Source organism: Chelonia mydas, chromosome 10 (assembly GCF_015237465.2).
Source record: "Chelonia mydas isolate rCheMyd1 chromosome 10, rCheMyd1.pri.v2, whole genome shotgun sequence".
Classification (NCBI taxonomy): domain Eukaryota; kingdom Metazoa; phylum Chordata; order Testudines; family Cheloniidae; genus Chelonia; species Chelonia mydas.
This window is the reverse complement of record NC_051250.2, coordinates 62,937,572-62,954,843: the sequence shown is the minus strand read 5'-3', so window position 1 is coordinate 62,954,843 and position 17,272 is coordinate 62,937,572. Positions and strand designations below refer to the sequence as shown.

The 17,272-nt window shown below is 40.9% G+C and overlaps 1 long non-coding RNA gene across 1 annotated transcript in view; it reads right to left on the bottom strand.

Moving 5' to 3' along the window:
- Positions 1-714: 714 nt before the first annotated feature.
- The window catches only part of LOC122462200, a 35,976-nt gene continuing 19,418 nt past the window's right edge, over positions 715-17,272 (bottom strand). The window contains exons 2-3 of the long non-coding RNA XR_006284615.1: positions 7,061-7,185; positions 715-1,038 (exon numbers count right to left, since the gene is read on the bottom strand). This is a non-coding gene — a long non-coding RNA (uncharacterized LOC122462200). The remainder of the gene's footprint in view (positions 1,039-7,060; positions 7,186-17,272) is intronic.

Genomic DNA, 17,272 nt, shown 5'->3' with positions numbered 1-17,272 from the left:
TTAGGCCACAATTCTACAAGTTACTTTAATCAGTGCCCCTGGGCCTGGACAGAGTGCCATTAGAGTCAAGGTTTATATGTTTAACAAAGATGAGGACACAGAGAAAGGGACAGTAAATACACAGAGAACCTAGACTATTTAGAGGGATAATTTTGTACTAAATTCTGAAATGGGCAGAAAGCTACTGAAGATTTCTGAGGATGGAAACAATATATTTATATTTACATGTATGAAGAAGAAGATGAGCAACTACAGTGTTGCTAACTCTTATAACTTTATCACAAGTCTCATATTTGGTGTTAAAGCCCTAGCTCCTAGAGTCATGTGATTACGGAGGATCTCAACTGTCATTTAGCCCATATTTGAAAAGAGTTTGACAACATGAACACTCCATGCTCAAAAACCAAAAAACAAATTAAAATCTCATGATTAAGCCAATCTTATGATTCTGGGTGCATGATTCACAATTTTTGAATGAACTGGGATTCACAATGCTGCAACTATATATTTGACAAAACAAAACAAAAATCAGAGTGTAGCCTTAGAGAGAATGTAGAGTAATTGGAGAAAAGAGATGGAAGCAAGAGTAAGACCTCTAAAGATGCTTTAGAAATGTTTTGGAGGAATTGGTAGGCAGTCTTACACACATGGGAGAAGTGGCAGGCAAAATAAAATGTAAGCCCTTCAAATATATAAAAGTTTAATTAGGTCATTTAAAAATCATTCACATTTTTCATTGAGATGACTCAGTTACACCAAAAATGTTTGTGTCACAGATTCACAGGGTCTGGTCTATGCCCCAGCCATTAACCAGTGTCTTGTGAGTATCCCTCTAGTGTGCTGGACTCTAGGAATCCTCACTGTTTCTCAGAGGCAGGCCCATGGCCTCCACAACTCCAAAACTGGGCCTTCAGGTTCCAGCAATCCCTGTCTCTTGCAGTGGCTCACTGCAGTGAGTTCAGCCGAGCTAGACTTTCCCGTCCTCCTCACTTCAGGACTCAATGTTCTGATTAAGTATCTGCAACGACACCAGGCAGCCTTTTCATAACAGAGGTGCCACTAGTACTCCTTTTCTTTTTGCGAATACAGACTAACACGGCTGCTACTCTGAAACCAGTAAAAAAAGTATTAATCACCAGGAGCACAGCATCTGAAAGTCTTTGGGTTAGCATGAAAGATGCAGACTTAGGACAGAGTTAATGTTGGTGGGAGACAGGCATCCCCACTCTGTGTCATTTGTCTTCCAGTCCCAAGAGAGCTGCCACCTCTCTGTGAACCCTACCCTTTTTTAAAACAGGCACCTGCAAACCAGAAACTCTGGAGAGCTTTCATTTCAAAAACACTGTTGCATGGTGTTTCTGAAACAAAGTATGCTCAGGAGGACCTGGCAGCCTGAAATTGACAAGATTTTTGTCATTTTTACAGCTCCTCACCACTGACTAGCCCTTTCACCATTGCTATTCAGTGGTTGGCAGCCATGAAACTGACAAGAATCATATCAATTTCAGGCAGCAGCTGATGGGTCTTCCAGCATTTACAGCTCTGGGGCATGTGGACTGCCCCAGGGCTTCCAGACTCCCAGGCCAGCTGGCTCACTGTGCTGCCTGACTTTCAAAGTATCTGCCTCACCAGGCTACAGGTATCTGGCAGCCCAGGGAGCTAGGCTGCCTGGGAGTCTGGAAGCCCTGGGATCCTTAGTTGGGGGGAGAGGGGGAACTGCCTTGATACTATGCACCTTAGAAGCCTAGAGTCCACAGCAGCCCACCAGAGGAGCTGACAGGAAACTGGGCAGAATCTTACCTGGCAGGAAGGTTTCTGTTGGAACCCTGCCTATGGTTCATCAGATGTTCATTGGACTGGATGGGTTTCCAAAAAAACCTTTTGGGTTTGACAAATCAGCATTTCCCATTAAAAAATTCCCTTCCAGCTCTAATTGATACTTGTCCAACCTCCATGCACTTGAAGCAACAAAATAAGACCCACATTCTTCTTCTTCTTCTTCTTATCAGGTGAAGCACCTGCCAAGCCAATTTGCAACAGCCTCAACAGTGAAGTGCAGAGCCTTCAGACCACCATCAAATCTGGCCAGAGGGTAGTTGTGTGACTTTGTCGGTCTTTGGCCACAACCACATGTGGGATCCTCTTGTTGGCCCTAGTTGTGAAGGCAAATTGATCCTGGCCTGTTTGAATTAGTTCAGAAGGGCCCATGAGTGCCATAGCAAATCAAAGCTGAGTACTTGCATGATTGGGCCAGTTATAAGAGACTGGTTTATGAGAGACACGGTAGATTATATAGATGTTCATAATATGATCCTCCCTCTTCTCTCTTATATGCTTTGATCAGCAGTGAGTAGTTAGTAACACTGACAAACGTATCATCATTGGGCATCTGAGTTTTCACCTCTTAGATGAATGGCACTGTTCATTCCTTTCTGAGTTACTATTTCAGGCTCTCTGCAAACTCAGGCTAACATCACTACATCAGTTACACTTGCTTCACATTTTCAGAATTTTCTTCACAACCACAATAGTGAGAAACACTTAAAAAATGAAAGTTAGACTCTGGAGCACAGGATAGCACCATAGGAGCAGTACAGTGTGTCTTATTAACATGTACCACCCCAATTTGAACCCTGTTTCCTTTTGAGTACAGTGTTTAGACTTGTAAAGTTTTTTCTTTTCTAAGAGCTATAACAGCAATATGCCTCATTTCAAGTATAGGATATATCTTTAAAACTGACAGAATCATTCAAAACTTAAGTTTGAGTACTGTATGTGCTTCAACTACTTTTAATATGTGCATCACGAGGATGTGCACTTTCAAAAAGGAGGCAAAGTCAATCAAAGTGGCGCATTCTGATTTCAAACAAAAATGTGTATATAATAAGTAAGAATAAAGATGGAAAATAAAGTTTTTGGGAAAAAAAGCATGCAGCCCCACGGATAGCAGTAACCTACTTGCAGGGATTTGAATGTGTGCTAGTTCTCTATGTTCTCTGTTAGAAAAATGTGTGTAAACAATAGCAACAGGCACATTTCATAATACCTATATGTTAATCATTAAGCTAATGATCATTTGCTTCCTCTGAACTGGTGAAGAGCATTTTTCCTGTTCTCTTAAGTGTTAGTTAATAAAATATTAATAAAATAACTCATAAATGGTTAAATGTATTGAACGGTGGAACTTTATGTTTCCTTTTTACATTTTCTAATACATGGAGTAGAAAGATTGATTTAAAGTAAAACCTACGACACACTCATTATGTCCCTTTTGCTCTTAAGAATGGGATCCACAATAGCAAATGCAATTATGCCAAGAGTTATATTGCTTAGCCTGCTTTATATTCCCACTTCACACCTTTAACCCCACTAAGTGGACAGTAAGGTTTTCACTTTGGTTACATGAATTATTGTGTAATAATAATACTCGATCACTTGTGGACAGTTATATTGGCTTATATGTAAGGCTATGTTTTCAAACTCTAAAACAATGTTATGACTTTATTATTTTCTCACCCTTCTTTCCCATTGAAATGTAAAGTGATTAACAGCAGAATTCAAATCATTTACAGATTTTCAAGATGTGAAATTTTGTTAGAGTCAAATTCTGCACCTCTCTGTCCATGTAAAGTATAAATATGCATACTTTAATTTTACCTAGAATAACCCAACGTCAAACTCAAAAAACTTGCCAAACCATCGCAGAAATTCAACTCATCCCAAACACCAATTGAGGCTAAGGCTTGAGTGAATAAATAGATCCCATAACATGTCCTTAAGGTCAGGAACTCAGGGTCTGTCAGACCAGTTATGGAAGCAAATCTCAGAGTCAAAGGACCTCCACTCTCAACTCCCTATCTCCATCCCTAGAGGTACTAATATAGGGACAGTGTGCAAGAATACCCCAGATGAGCTCAGCTTCTGGAGTAGAGCAAGAAGATAAGGCAGTGTCTAACAATCAGGACTCAAACCCTATAGGACTTTACAGGTTCAAAGCAAAAAATTGAATACACTCGGATACTAAATGGAAGTAACTGGCATCCACAGAATACTGAGTTTCGATGAGAAACCACAAGCAACACGTTGCAAAACCTTTTGCATATACACAGTAATCACTGTAGGGTTCACTAACACATTAATGGATGACAGTAAGTGATTTATCCTATTAGGTTATTTTTATTCTTGATATGTTAAAAGTAGTAGGTTTTAACTAATTTTACTTACTATATAGAGTTATGTGTAGCCCATTTAAGGACACAGTTTTGCAGTAGTTCCATTGGGCAAAATCAGCCATCCTTCTTTCTTTGAGTATATCTACATTGCAGCTGGAAGCAAGCTTCCCAGCCTGGGTAGACAGACACACAAACTTTGTTTGAGTTAGTGTGCTAAAAATCACAGCGTAGCACAGGTGGCTGCTTGGGCTACCTACCCCAGCACATACCCAGGGGATCCAGGTGGGTTTCTCATCAAGTGGCTAGCCTGAACTGCCACCCATTCTACCTCTGACTATTCTGCTATTTTTAGCATGCTAGCTTAAATAGAGCAGGCATGTTGCGTCTATCTACCCAAGCTGGGAAGCACGCTTCCAGCTGCAGTACAGAAGTACCTTTTGTCTATTGTATACTCTTTAAAGGATAGCTCCAGAAGCTATATAATGATTTTCTAGCACCTCATTTACTGTATCCCCCTCTACCGTATCCATACTGGATCTCTATGTTCAGTTTTCCGTTCTTGTTTAAATAGCTCAACTCCAGGCAGGGCCAAGGCCTTCTTGATTATCTTCAGGCTCCAGCCTGTCCTTTGAAGAGGTAGTAGTACACTCTTTCACAGTGACCAATCACAGAGCTTGAATACTGAATCAAGAATATTTAAAGGAATAGTTACAGTAGCAGCAAACAATTTATGATCATTCAATAGGCTGAAATTTGTTCACCAAAATATTTGGCGAACAAATGCTAATAGCAAGCAAATAAATAGATCTCACAATCTGTTCAAGCAATTTGCAAATAGAAAAAAGGCCTAAATTTGCTGAACAAGTTGTTCACTTCAAATACTTTCCCCAGCTGTTCACAGGATTAACAATGGCCTACTTAGTTTTTCCTAAAAGTGCGCAGAAATGCTGTATAGATAAAGCCGTTGAACTCAAAGCTAAAACTTTGCAATTGATAAATGAGTATCACTACAGACCCTGGATTAGTTAGTTACTTGCTTTTGAATTCATTGTACTAGCAATCAACTGTCCACGGGATTGTGTTCGTGTGTGTGTGGAGGGTGATACTTTTGGACTAAAAACAAAAAACAAAAGACATAAAAATGAAGTTTAACAAATTAATATCCAGTTGCTATAATGAGTTGCCATTGGTAAGGATAATAGCAATCAACCCAGCATGAGCCTGGTACAGTAGTTCTAGGCTGCAAACAGGCTGAGACCTGCAAATCAAGATTTAATGTGGAGAGTCTTTTGCTTTTCCCAAGAGAACTGTAGCTGCATTTCAGATCTTAAGGTCTTGCCCTCAGTTATTTTGCCTGAGAAATTATCCTTGGATCATTGATTCTACTAATATATGTGTAGTACATAATATCTGCTGTAGGATATAAGAACTGACTTATCAGTTACAAGTAGGCACCTGTCATGCAAATAGTAGTAAAACAGAAATTCCTTAATGAGCAGCTTGTATTTGTGTTAAGCAGCAGAAATTGATCTTTTTCCTTAAAGATAGACTATTTGTATTTCCTTTCTGAGAGAGAATTTAGAGATACCCCTTTCTTTTTGAAGAGCAGCAGAGGTAAAAGAATGATCTTAATCAGTTGTTCAGTTTTCAAAATATGGGTAAGAAATAATGCCCATAAAAGTTAGGTTTCTCCTTAACATCTTTTGAAATCTAGGGTAAGTTGTTAAAGCACACTCTGAAACTTAAAAAGTGCAAATCCTACCACTTGTTCAGCTTTGACTAGGACTCCACTGTAGCAGAATGAATTAAGAATGATTGCATCATTTACATTCTAAGTTTAGTTTTCAAGTATAGTTGATTTTGCTTAAATGAGAATCCTGTAGCTATTTTGTAATTAGGACTAATAATTCTCTGCAGTTCATAATTGGTCCAAAACAGGTGTTTACTTTTCTCTCTCCTCCCTCCCCCGCAAATTATATACATTTTCAGCCTGTGCTTAAAGTATGAGATTCTAAAGAATTCTGCTAAGCATAAAACACAAATGAGGATACAGTATTTATAACAATTTTATGTTATAAAGCCTAAAACTCGCTCAACATGCTGACATGTTGACTTCAAGGTCCATTTAGGCCTGATTTTTAGATATATCCATAATTCCAAGTGAAGTCAGTGAGAAATGGAGGTGCTCAGCACATGTGAAAATCTTCTAACATGGTTTGATAACTTTTGGTGAACCTCAGTAAAGACAATGCAGTGAATTCAAATAACCAGCAGAGCTAAAGTAGGGGAATTGTATTGCTTTTCTGTGTAGATTGTGCCCACTGTAGGTAGATAGATTCTGACTATACTGTTGAGATCCATAGCTGAGAACATACCCGGTTTTATCCCTAAAGATGAGGTTCCCTTTTACATTGCCTAATTGCCAGGAATCACACAATACTTCAAGTTAAAGTTTCTGTCTGATTTGTCTTACCTCCATTATTATAGATTTGTGTCTGGGCTTTGAAAGTGGTAGCACCTGGCAATCATTTATCATATCTGATTGTTCTTCAATGATTTGAGCTCAGACAACTTACCTTATCATCCGTGCAGCCAATTTTTATGTAAAGTACTCGTATTGACTATAAGAGATCTGATGGCAGTTTTAAAACCTTTCTGCATTAATAGCCTTTCCGGTGCATTTAAGCATCCTGTCTCTTAGATGCTGTGACAAATGTGACACTGCTATTATATGTCCTAACTACCCACTTTGAATGGTGACAACATCTATTCTTCAAAATGGTAATTGCCTAATGCAATCTATCATTCAAATTTATGTCCACCTAGGGAAAACTACACCTTTACAATTACATGAGTATTTAGTTAGAAATACATAATTAACCAGTTACCCTATTGGAATTACTTTAGGGGAGTTCCATATCACATAACTCTCAGATAGAATACTTGGCATCCACTTGTTGGGAAATTGGGGCATCAATTGTTCAAGGTCCTTTTCAGTTCCCACTTATCAATTCTAGAAGGGAGACAGTATGGTTTAGTGGTTAGGATACTGGACTGAGACTCAGGAAACTGCAGTTCTTGTGGTGACTCTACTGCTAACCTGCTGTGTGACTTTAGACCAGTCACTTAATTGCTCTGTGCCTTAGTTTCCCCTCCCACCCTTCATTTGGCTTGTTTATTTAGACTGTAAGCTATCTGGGGCAAGGATTTTCTGTGTCTATCAAATAAGGCCCTATTCTTAGCTGGGGCCCATAGGGCTACCATTGCATTAAAAAAAACAAAAAAACCATTCATTCATTCACTCCCATGGATGCTGAACGCACTTGGCATCTCAGAGGAGATTAGCTGAATCCTCACACAACTGGGCCATTGGGGTTCAAACTGAAAAATTACAAGTCATTTGAATAGGTAAAGATGAATGAAAACAGAAGAAAATTGCCACTGTAAGCAAGCTGTCCTTATTTCCTCCTTGCAAAGCAGCCATTAGACTCAGTAGTTTTCACCTACCCTTCAATCACAACTTAATACCTCAAAACTTGAAATAAAAAGAATCATCAGAATAATTACATTATAGACAGTCACTAGGGCGAATTAATTTTTTTAAATTGAACTCTTTCAACAGAAAATTGTGTTTGACCACACGATAATTTTTGCAGAAGATATCAGCTCTCTTGGAGTTTTTAATTTTTTTTGTGGGGGGTGGGGGGGACAAAAACAAAAAACCAACCAACCAACCAACAAAAACCACCTTGAAACTTTCCAGGTTTCTGCAATTTTAAATCTGAGAATATTTAAGTGTTTGGCAGGTTTTGGTTAAATAAATAAATAAACAAATAAATTCAGTTCTCTCTTTCTCAACAAAAAGGTCAAAATTTTCTGTAGAATTTTTTTTTCCAGCCAGTTCTAGCAGTCACACAGGGCCTCATCCAAAGTCCATTATAATCAATGGAAAGATTCCCACTGGCTTTGGATAAGGCCTACAGCCAGTACACAGCCAATAATACAAAATAGTGAATAAATGTATGCTTAGCCTTAAAACATAAAAGTGACTTTACATAATCTCCTTCCTCCCATTTTTTCTGTAACATACTAATTGTGGGCCAAATTATGGACATTCCAGTGCAAACGGTCCTAAGGGTTTAGCCCTGGAAGGTGTGGAGCACCTCAGTTTATATGGAAGTCAACAGAAGCTGAAAGCAGTCAGCACTGTTCAGGAGATTCTCAGTACCTTGCAGTATCAGGCCCTAGGCGAGAAAGCAGAGGCGGATTTACCATGAAACAAACAGTGCGGTAGCACGGGGTCCCCAATGACAGGGTGGGGCCCCAAAATGTAGGACAAATCTCATCTGACAACCTGCCCCCAAGTCCTGGCTGGCAGCGCAGCAGGGTTCAGGCAGGCAGGCTGCCTGCATTCCGTGGCCGGTGGCCCCACATGGCTCCCGAAAGCGGCCGGCTGCTGGCATGTCTCTGTGTAGGGGGAGGTGGATCTGCGCGCTGCCCCCACCCCAAGGGGTGCACAGAGACATGCCAGCAGCAGCGCAGCAGGGCTAAGCTGGCTCCCTGCCCATGCTGCCACTCTCACTCCGTGCCGTGCCACTTCTGGAAGCAGCTGGCATGTCCCTGCGGGGTGGTGTCTCCGCGCTTTGCCCCCGCCCCGAGTGCCGACTCTGCAGCTCCCATTGACCCGCCTGGCCCTCCCTCCGCCTAGGAGCCACTGCCAGAGGGGTGTGCTGGTCGCTTTGGGAGCCGCACTGCCCAAGGTTAGCACCGCCCCCCTGACTCCTCTGATACACCAACCCCCTGCCCCACCCCACACCCAAACTTCCACCCAGAGCCTGCACCCCAACCCCCTGCCCCAATCAAAGTACCTCACTTTATTTTCATTTACTTCCTATTACTTATAATATAGGAGGATGAAGAAAAAAAAGAATGAAAAACGGGGTGGAGGGGGGGAGATAATGTTCTTTTTCTTGGCTGGCTCCCGAGAGGGGGCCCCCAAAAATGAAGCTGCGCACAGGGCCTCAGTAACTCTAAATCCGCCACTGTGAGAGAGGGTGCAAATGGCTCTCCCCTCTCATCATCATTTTGCTTGCACTGCTGGCAGTATTAGAAACTGCTGAGGTTTTTCTGGGCAATCCATAGCTTTGTGCCTTCTGAACCCAAGCAGGGCTGCTTCTGGGAGATTGTGCCTACAGCTGTACAATAATATCTTGCTTTTCAGGATGTTTCTTCAGTCAATGCTGTTTGGCCAGTATACCTAGTCCACATCCCCAGCACGCTACTCCCTCAGGAGAGGTACAGTTGTGCTCCATGCGCTATACAATAATAATTTATTCTAGCCTTGAATATTCCAGGAGGAACTGCTGTTATACAAAATGTAAAAAGTATATTCCACATCTAATAAAGATTTTTTTTAAAAGAGAAAGTCACCTCTATTCTACAGTGCCTTTACAATTCTATTATTTTAGCTACAAGTTTTTTCTTCTTGAAATTGAAATGACTGCATTAAATGACAAATATTTAACATGTAACTAAACAGGACGTTAAGAATGATATATTCATCTGAATTTGTAAATGTGCAAGGGTTTATTTAAAACCTCCTCAAGGCAGATTCATGACTGTGCATTTTATTAGCATAAATGGCACTATACTGGGCAACATAATGCACCTGATGAAGCACTGAAAGAAAGACTGAAAGGCAAAACCCATCATCTAACATAGATGAGAAAAAGGTCTGAAATTTGTAAATGTCATTGTAATGAACTAAAATAAATATACTGAAGGCTCAATCTTGCAAAGTGCTGGATTGAGTCCTAGAAGCACTATGCAAATTTAGCTGATCTTCCTCTGCATTGAGCATAATAGATTTGTTACAATCCTATCCATCTGATGGAAGGATATAGATCTAAGATTGCTCAAAATGCTAGGGAAGAACCTCAGCTGGTGCAAATTGTCACAGCTCCCTTTACTTCAATGGTCCTATGATAATTTACACCATTTGGAGGATCTGTCTAACTACATTCAAAGCTGACTTTAGAATGTCTGGCAATGTTTTACTGCAGCTCCCTCTGTTCAGCATTCACAAGTCCATCAGATGTCTTACTTAAGGTTCCCACAATCTCAATTTAATTCTTGCACATATTCTTTGCCAACTAATGCAGCCTATGTTCCTTGACATTTTTCGAGTGACTTATGATTTTCTATTGGAATATATATATATATATATATATATATATATATATATATATATATATGTTTGATTGTAGGATTTTTTTTAAAACATACTTGGGGCAAAATCCATCCCTCTTGTTGTTCTATTCAACTTAATGGAGCAACACTAGGAATGCATTTATCTTGACACTCATATGGGGAAGAATCAGAGCAGTAAAAATGGTGTCTGTGGCACAGGTCACTTACATATCTGCAGGCTGCTCTCACAACCATAAATCATTCCTTGAAACATTGCACAAAGTGATTGTAACATTTGGGGGCTGGGGGAGGAAGGGAGAGGCAAGTTTCTTCTTTGACATTTTGTGCCCCACTGGGAAGGAGAAGAATAAACACTCCAAGGTTTGAAAAATTATCCACAGGCCTTCAACTACAGTACAAATTATTCCACGGATATCTGCAGAGGCAGAAATAGAGGGCATTCCATGAGTGGTGCTAGGGCAGCATATGTCAAGCCCTGAATTCTGTGGAGCACATGTACATAAAGACCCGAAGCATTCCTGCCCAGTAGTGCTGCACACATGGATGATAGGAACAGAAACACACTCATCACTTAGCAAACATACCAAAACAACTCAACACATGAGATGGCAAGGAGATATTTCAGAAGTAAGAGACGAATTTAAGGCCACTTGTACATAACGATGAAACAGTAGTATCACTTGAACAGTGATTATATTTGGCAGGACTTCTCCACTGCAGTGTCATATGACCCTCAGAATTAACCACACAATGGGCCAAATAATGAAGGCATTACTAATTTCATACACAGGCAAACGCCTAATGACTTCAGTGAGAGTTTTGACTGAGTGACGGCTTCAGGATTTGTCCCTACAATAACTGATTATATAAACAGTGATATAAGCAAAATTAATACACAGTGAACTGTTTCCATGCATTTTCTTAGAAAGATTTATTTCTTGGGTTTTATGCAATTAAAAGTGCAACTAAAGAGAAGAAATGAGAAGCAATTTTATAAAAAGAACTTTTGAAAATGGGAATAAATCTTAAGCCATTTAGGGCCAGATTTTTAAAAGGTATTTAGGGCCCTAAAGATCCAAATAGGTGCTTAGTAGGATTTTCAAGAATGCTTAGGTCCCAATATCCCATTGACAATCAAGGGGACTTGGGCTCCAAAATGTCTAAATTTGTTTTGAAAATGGGACTTAATTTCTGATGTCACTTAGATGCTTTTGAAAATTTTACTCACTCGGACTCACTACTAGAGCTGATTGGAACTTTTTTGACAAAATATGTTTCTGTTGAAATATGCTGTCTTTTGGAAGCTAAACATTTCACAGAATTATCCTGATTTCACCAAAGTACGGGGGGGATGTTTTCTGAGGTCCAAGGCTCTACGGCCATTTGAGTTGAATTAAAAACCATGACCTTTTGGATCCAAAAATGGATGTTTTGATACAATTTTGTTTCACAAAAATATTTGAAAGGCTCTGCTTTTTTCCAATGCCAAATGAAAACCAATTTCAAACCCATAAAAGTTGTAAGAATGGAATTGTCATCCTCCAGGCAGCTCCATTCACTAGTACTACCAACCTTTTCCTGGAAAGAGAGGGAAATAATAAGTACAAAGGAGGCCATTAGGGAGATTTTGTTGCTTATCACAAGGAAAAAGATCTATGACTTGTAGGAATTATCTTTAGGGTTTGTGTGTAATATGCCTACAGTTTAAGACGGTGTACATGAGATTTATGTAAATAATTATTAGGATGAACTTTGAGGACATCTGTACATATAGACCACAAATCCTTTGTGCAAAGTATAAGTCACCAGGTTTCATACTGAACTTACAAATCCTGCCCTCTCCTTCCAACCTGGGACCAGGAAGAAAACAACCCCGTAGCTGCTCCGTGGCTTCTACATACAGTTCACAGACCTGCAGACTACAATCTTGCTCCTACTTCAATACTGGCCCAACCAGCCTCACGAAAGCGGCTGCACTGCTGTGAAGAAAGCCACTTAACAGCAGTGGTTTGCAGCTTGGAGAGGGTTTACAGTCTCTGCAATTTCTCTTTCCCCATGCAGCAGAACCATGGCTCTGCTGTTCCACGGTTTTCAATCAGTGCAAGAGAAAGTGAGGTGTAAGGGACTAGGGTTCATATTAGGAACACTGGACTTTGAAACAGATCACCAGGGTGCAAGGTCCCTTCAGCGTTGGAAGCAGGAGTGTCATTTCACAATACGTGTGAGTGAGTGTGTGTGTGAGAGAGTGAGAGCGCGCACGCAAGCACAGCCACGAGCTCATAGTATACAGCGAATTTTTGACCTTTTTCTGCTCTTCTCCTGTAAACTATGAAAACACCTACTGCTCTGCAATAGCCATGGTCTCTATAGAAAGTAATTATGCAAATAATGTAGTCTTTATTAGATTTGTTTGAGTGGCTGTGTGTGTCAGAGACTTCAAAGCCTTGGCAAAAGACTCCATTCTAATACACTGGTTCTTCAATTAATATAAACACTCGCCCACTATTTTGGACCACATTTGGTCACTTTTAATAATGGTATAATTTGCCCAAGAGTATGCTAGGGTTTTTCTTTTTAAATAATACCCTGATTAGCAAACCTAAAATCAAGGACACACAGTTTGGTTTCAAAGACATCATCTGTAGTATCTTACTGTGTGCAGACCAGTGTGAAGCTAAACCCTTCATTAGGAACAGGAACTGTGTACAGAAATGAGGGATCAAAACTGCCTAATACTCTGTGTAGCTGCAGCCTGCAACTGACTTTCTGCGGGCTTCTTCGTTTCTGCTCCAGCAGAAAGTGTCGTGAGCTAGCAAAGTCTACATAAAGAGTCTACAGGAAGTTTGGCATCTCTGCACTACCTGGATGACTTACCCGATAGCACAGCTTCCCCTTTTTAAAGATCCCTTTACTGAACTAAAACACTATTAAATTAAACAAACTATACCAGATACAATAGTTGACTTAACAGCCCTTCAGGCTGCCTAAACACAACATATTTCGATCAGCCTATTCAGCAATCTTCCTGATCTGCTGTATTGCAAACCCCCAAGGCAAGTCCTTGTCTGCAACAGACCGTTCTGTCTCATGATCAATAACAGGGTCAGATTGTGACTTGTTTCACCTTGTGTGCCTACTCTCATTTCATTTGTCTCAGCCAATTGCTCAGGTATCTTGAGCAGATGCCTACTATTGTTTTGTAAGATTTTGCCTTCATCTGTGAACACTGAGTTTGAGCGAGGTGACTTTTCTAATCACTGTAGCTTTCCCTGGGCAGTGCCCACCCTGCCATATCCTCAGTTTTTTTCATATTTTTGCCTTATTCATATTTTTTTAACCTGTGGAAGAGGTCTTGCTCCTTCAGTGTAATATTTTGACTGACTTTGCTTTCCTAGACTTTTCCTCACTATTACAGACTCCTTAGTCATCCTGTTATTGTTGTCGTCATCAAGTATTTATAGGTATTTCTTGTAGAGGAATTCAGCAGGTGATATTCCACATTGCAGCGGTGTAGCTCTGTAGTTCAGTAATACTAAATATGGATCTTCTCTTGCATCCATGGCTTTTTTGAGCAAATTCGTCACCGTACGTAGTCCACATTCCACAAATTCATTGGTTTGAGGATATTTGGGACCGAATGTCTCGTGGTAAAAATCATACATTTTAGAAAAAGTCCAGGAATTCCCTATTCTTGAACTATAGTCCCCTGTCAGATATTCCTGTTGGAATTTCATGACATGCAAATACAGATTTAATGTACCTGACAACTGTTGCTGCTGTGGTATCTTCAAGTGTGACTGCTTCTGGGAGAGGGGTAAAGTAGATCATTGTAACCAGGTGGTGATATCTCCCCAGGCTGAATATGTCATTCTAATTCGGTCTCACGGAACTGCACAGTATCATTGGTTCCTTCTGCTGGGAGTTGCTGTACTTCTGATATGTTTTCACCATTTCTTTGATGTCACTGTTCATCTGTGGCCAAAATATAACTCTGAACACTCCTTTTTGCTTTGGTCATTCCCAGGTGCCCTGTGTGTATTCATTCCAATAGTTCCTCCCATCACCGTGGTAATCACAGTCTGTCTCCTTGAAGAGCATGCTTGAGATCACTGACAGCTCATTTTATAGTGGGACTAAGAAGGTGGGAAATCTTGATTTTTTTTCTCCTGCTTTACACATTGCTTGTATCACTGCTTAAAGAATTCCATCTTTAGCTGTTTCTGCTTCCATTATCCCATATATCTGGAGATCAGGACCAGCTCTAGGCACCAGCAAAGCAAACACGTGCTTGGGGTGGCACATTTCCAGGGGTGGTATTCCGGCCATCCTTTTTTTCCCCCGGCCCTGCTCAGTCAACCAATGAGCCCCTGTGTGGGGCGGGGCGGTGGGCTCAGCGTGGGGGTCCCGGCCCTGGCCCCCTGCCACCTCGGGAGTGGGGCGATGCAGCTCCTCCCCACCTGCCCGCCCCTGCCGCGTGTGTCACAAGTGGTGGAGGAGCCAGAGCCGAGCCCAGGATTGGGGCAGGACCCGCGGCCGGTAAGGGACCTGCTGCCCTGGGCAGCTTGGCGCTGGGCAGGCGACCCTGGTCTGTCCCCCTCCCCACGGCTGACCCGCCCCCCCAGCTGCTCTGTCGGTTATTGTCCCCTCTGCAGGGGTGGAGCCAGGTCTGAGATCGGGCTGGGGGCCCACGGGCAGGATGTACAGCCCCGAGCACCTCACTACAAACACTGCTATAGCATTATGCATTCTTTTAACATTACCAGTATCAGTGGCTTCTGGTGAGCTCAGTTTCTCAAAACTGAAAATTACTAAAAAATTATTTGAGGTCCATCATGTCTCAAAATCGTTTGTCAGGACTTGCATTAATTTCAGTTGAAAGTACCATTGCACAAAATTTAGATTTCACTGAATTATTAAGAGACTATGCAAGTATAAAAACCAGAAACATTCAGTTAATATAAATTCTTTTAATTTATGAGAAACTGGGCGCACTGGAAGACACTAACTTTTTCATTACAGTGTATAGTTGAACCCAAATTGTTTGTAATTGTGATTTTGTTAAAATTAAACGAGTACACTAGTAGGAAACTGTTTTATTTCACTAACTACAAATTCTCTGTTTTCATTTTTTAAAAAATTTTAAACAGTCAAAAAAACCCAAAACAACAACAAAAAAATTGCAAAGTGCAAACATGTGTAAAAGCCAAAAAAACAAAAGGGGGTGGGGTGGGGGGGCAGGCCAAAATTTGTTTTTGCTTGGGGTGGCAAAAAACCTAGAGCCGGCCCTGCTGGAGATACAGCACATGACACTTACATGTTCATATGTACGTTTACTGCTTGTTCCACATTACCAGGCTGAATACTGTCCGATGGAGCATATGCTTTTGGGAATGTGTCTGTCTTTGCTAAGTGGTGTACCAGCAGGAACTCTCAGGTCACAACATAATTCTGTATTTTCAAAAGTAGTCACTGCATTCTTGGGTACTCTATCCCTTTGTGTGTCCTGCAGTCAGTGGTTTGTACTCTGTTTTGAAGCTATGACCATATAGAAAGTCATGAAATATTTACATCTGGTGTAATGATGTACATGTCTCTTATTCAGTTCATAGTTACATCTTCTCTGCGTCTACTATAGCCCTAGATTTATGTGAGGCTGGGAACCAATCAGCTCCATGACACTAATAGTATTGCTCCCAACCCTCCTTTCGAGATGTCTGTGGAGAGTTTGGTGTTTTTAAAGAGGTCAAAAAATTGCAGCACTGAAGCGGATGTCAGACTGTGCTTTAAATCACTGAACTCCTTTTCATGCTCTGGTATCCATTCCCCATTGTGACCTTGTGGAGGAGATGTCTTAGGTGAGTTGCATGAGCGGTATAGTTAAGTATGAATTTGCTGATATAATTCAACATGCCTACCAGCCTTTGAATTTGTTTTTTATCTTCAGGTCTTGGCATGTTCATAGAAATGTAGGGCTGGAAGATACCTCCAGAGGGCATCTAGTTCATCCCTCTGCACAGAGGCAGGACCAAGTGCACCTAGACCTTATCAGATAGATATTTGTCTAACCGGTTCTTAAAAACCTCCAGTGACAGGGATTCTACAACCTCCTTTGGAAGCCTGTTCCAGTATTTAACTATCCTTATTGTTCAAAAGCTTTTTCTATATCCCTTGCTGGAGAGTTAGCCAATTACTTCTTGTTCTACCTTCAGTGGACATGCAGAACAGTCAATCACCATTCTCTTTACAAGAGCCCTTAATATATTAGAAGATGTATCAGGTTGCACCACTCTCAATCTTCTTTTTTCAAAAATAAAGATGCCCAGTTGTGGGTTCCCTCTACTCCCTAGTATTCAGTATTGCCTGAATCTTTGATTCATCAGGCAAGATACCTTTTGAGGTCAGTCTCTCTCTCTCAAATGTGTTATTTCCGTGGTTTGAAATTGGCCTTATTCAGTTTACGGTTATTAGCTCTCTCAAATTCCAGTATGCTCCTCAATGGCAGTGCTGCCCCAAATTATATCATCAATGTACAAGGTCATGCCTGCTCATCCCTCTAGCATCTGGATTACTGTACAGTGAAATACTTCTGGAGCCAAACATACTCCTAAATGCTGTCTTAGGAAGCAGTATCTGCCAAATGGTGTATTGAGGGTGTTGATCTTGTAGCTCCCAGTGTCTAAGGGGATCTGCCAAAATCCTGCTGCTGCATCTAATTTGCTGAAGAATTTCACTCCTGCCATTTCAGGCAATAGTTCACTTCTTGTGGACAAGTGGGAGTGTTCTCTTCATGTTCCATACACAGCTGCATAACAGCCATAGTGGCTTTTAGATACAGTTCAAATTGCTGTCTGAACCTCTGTCTGAGCCAGGCATAGTCAGCATTTCCCCTG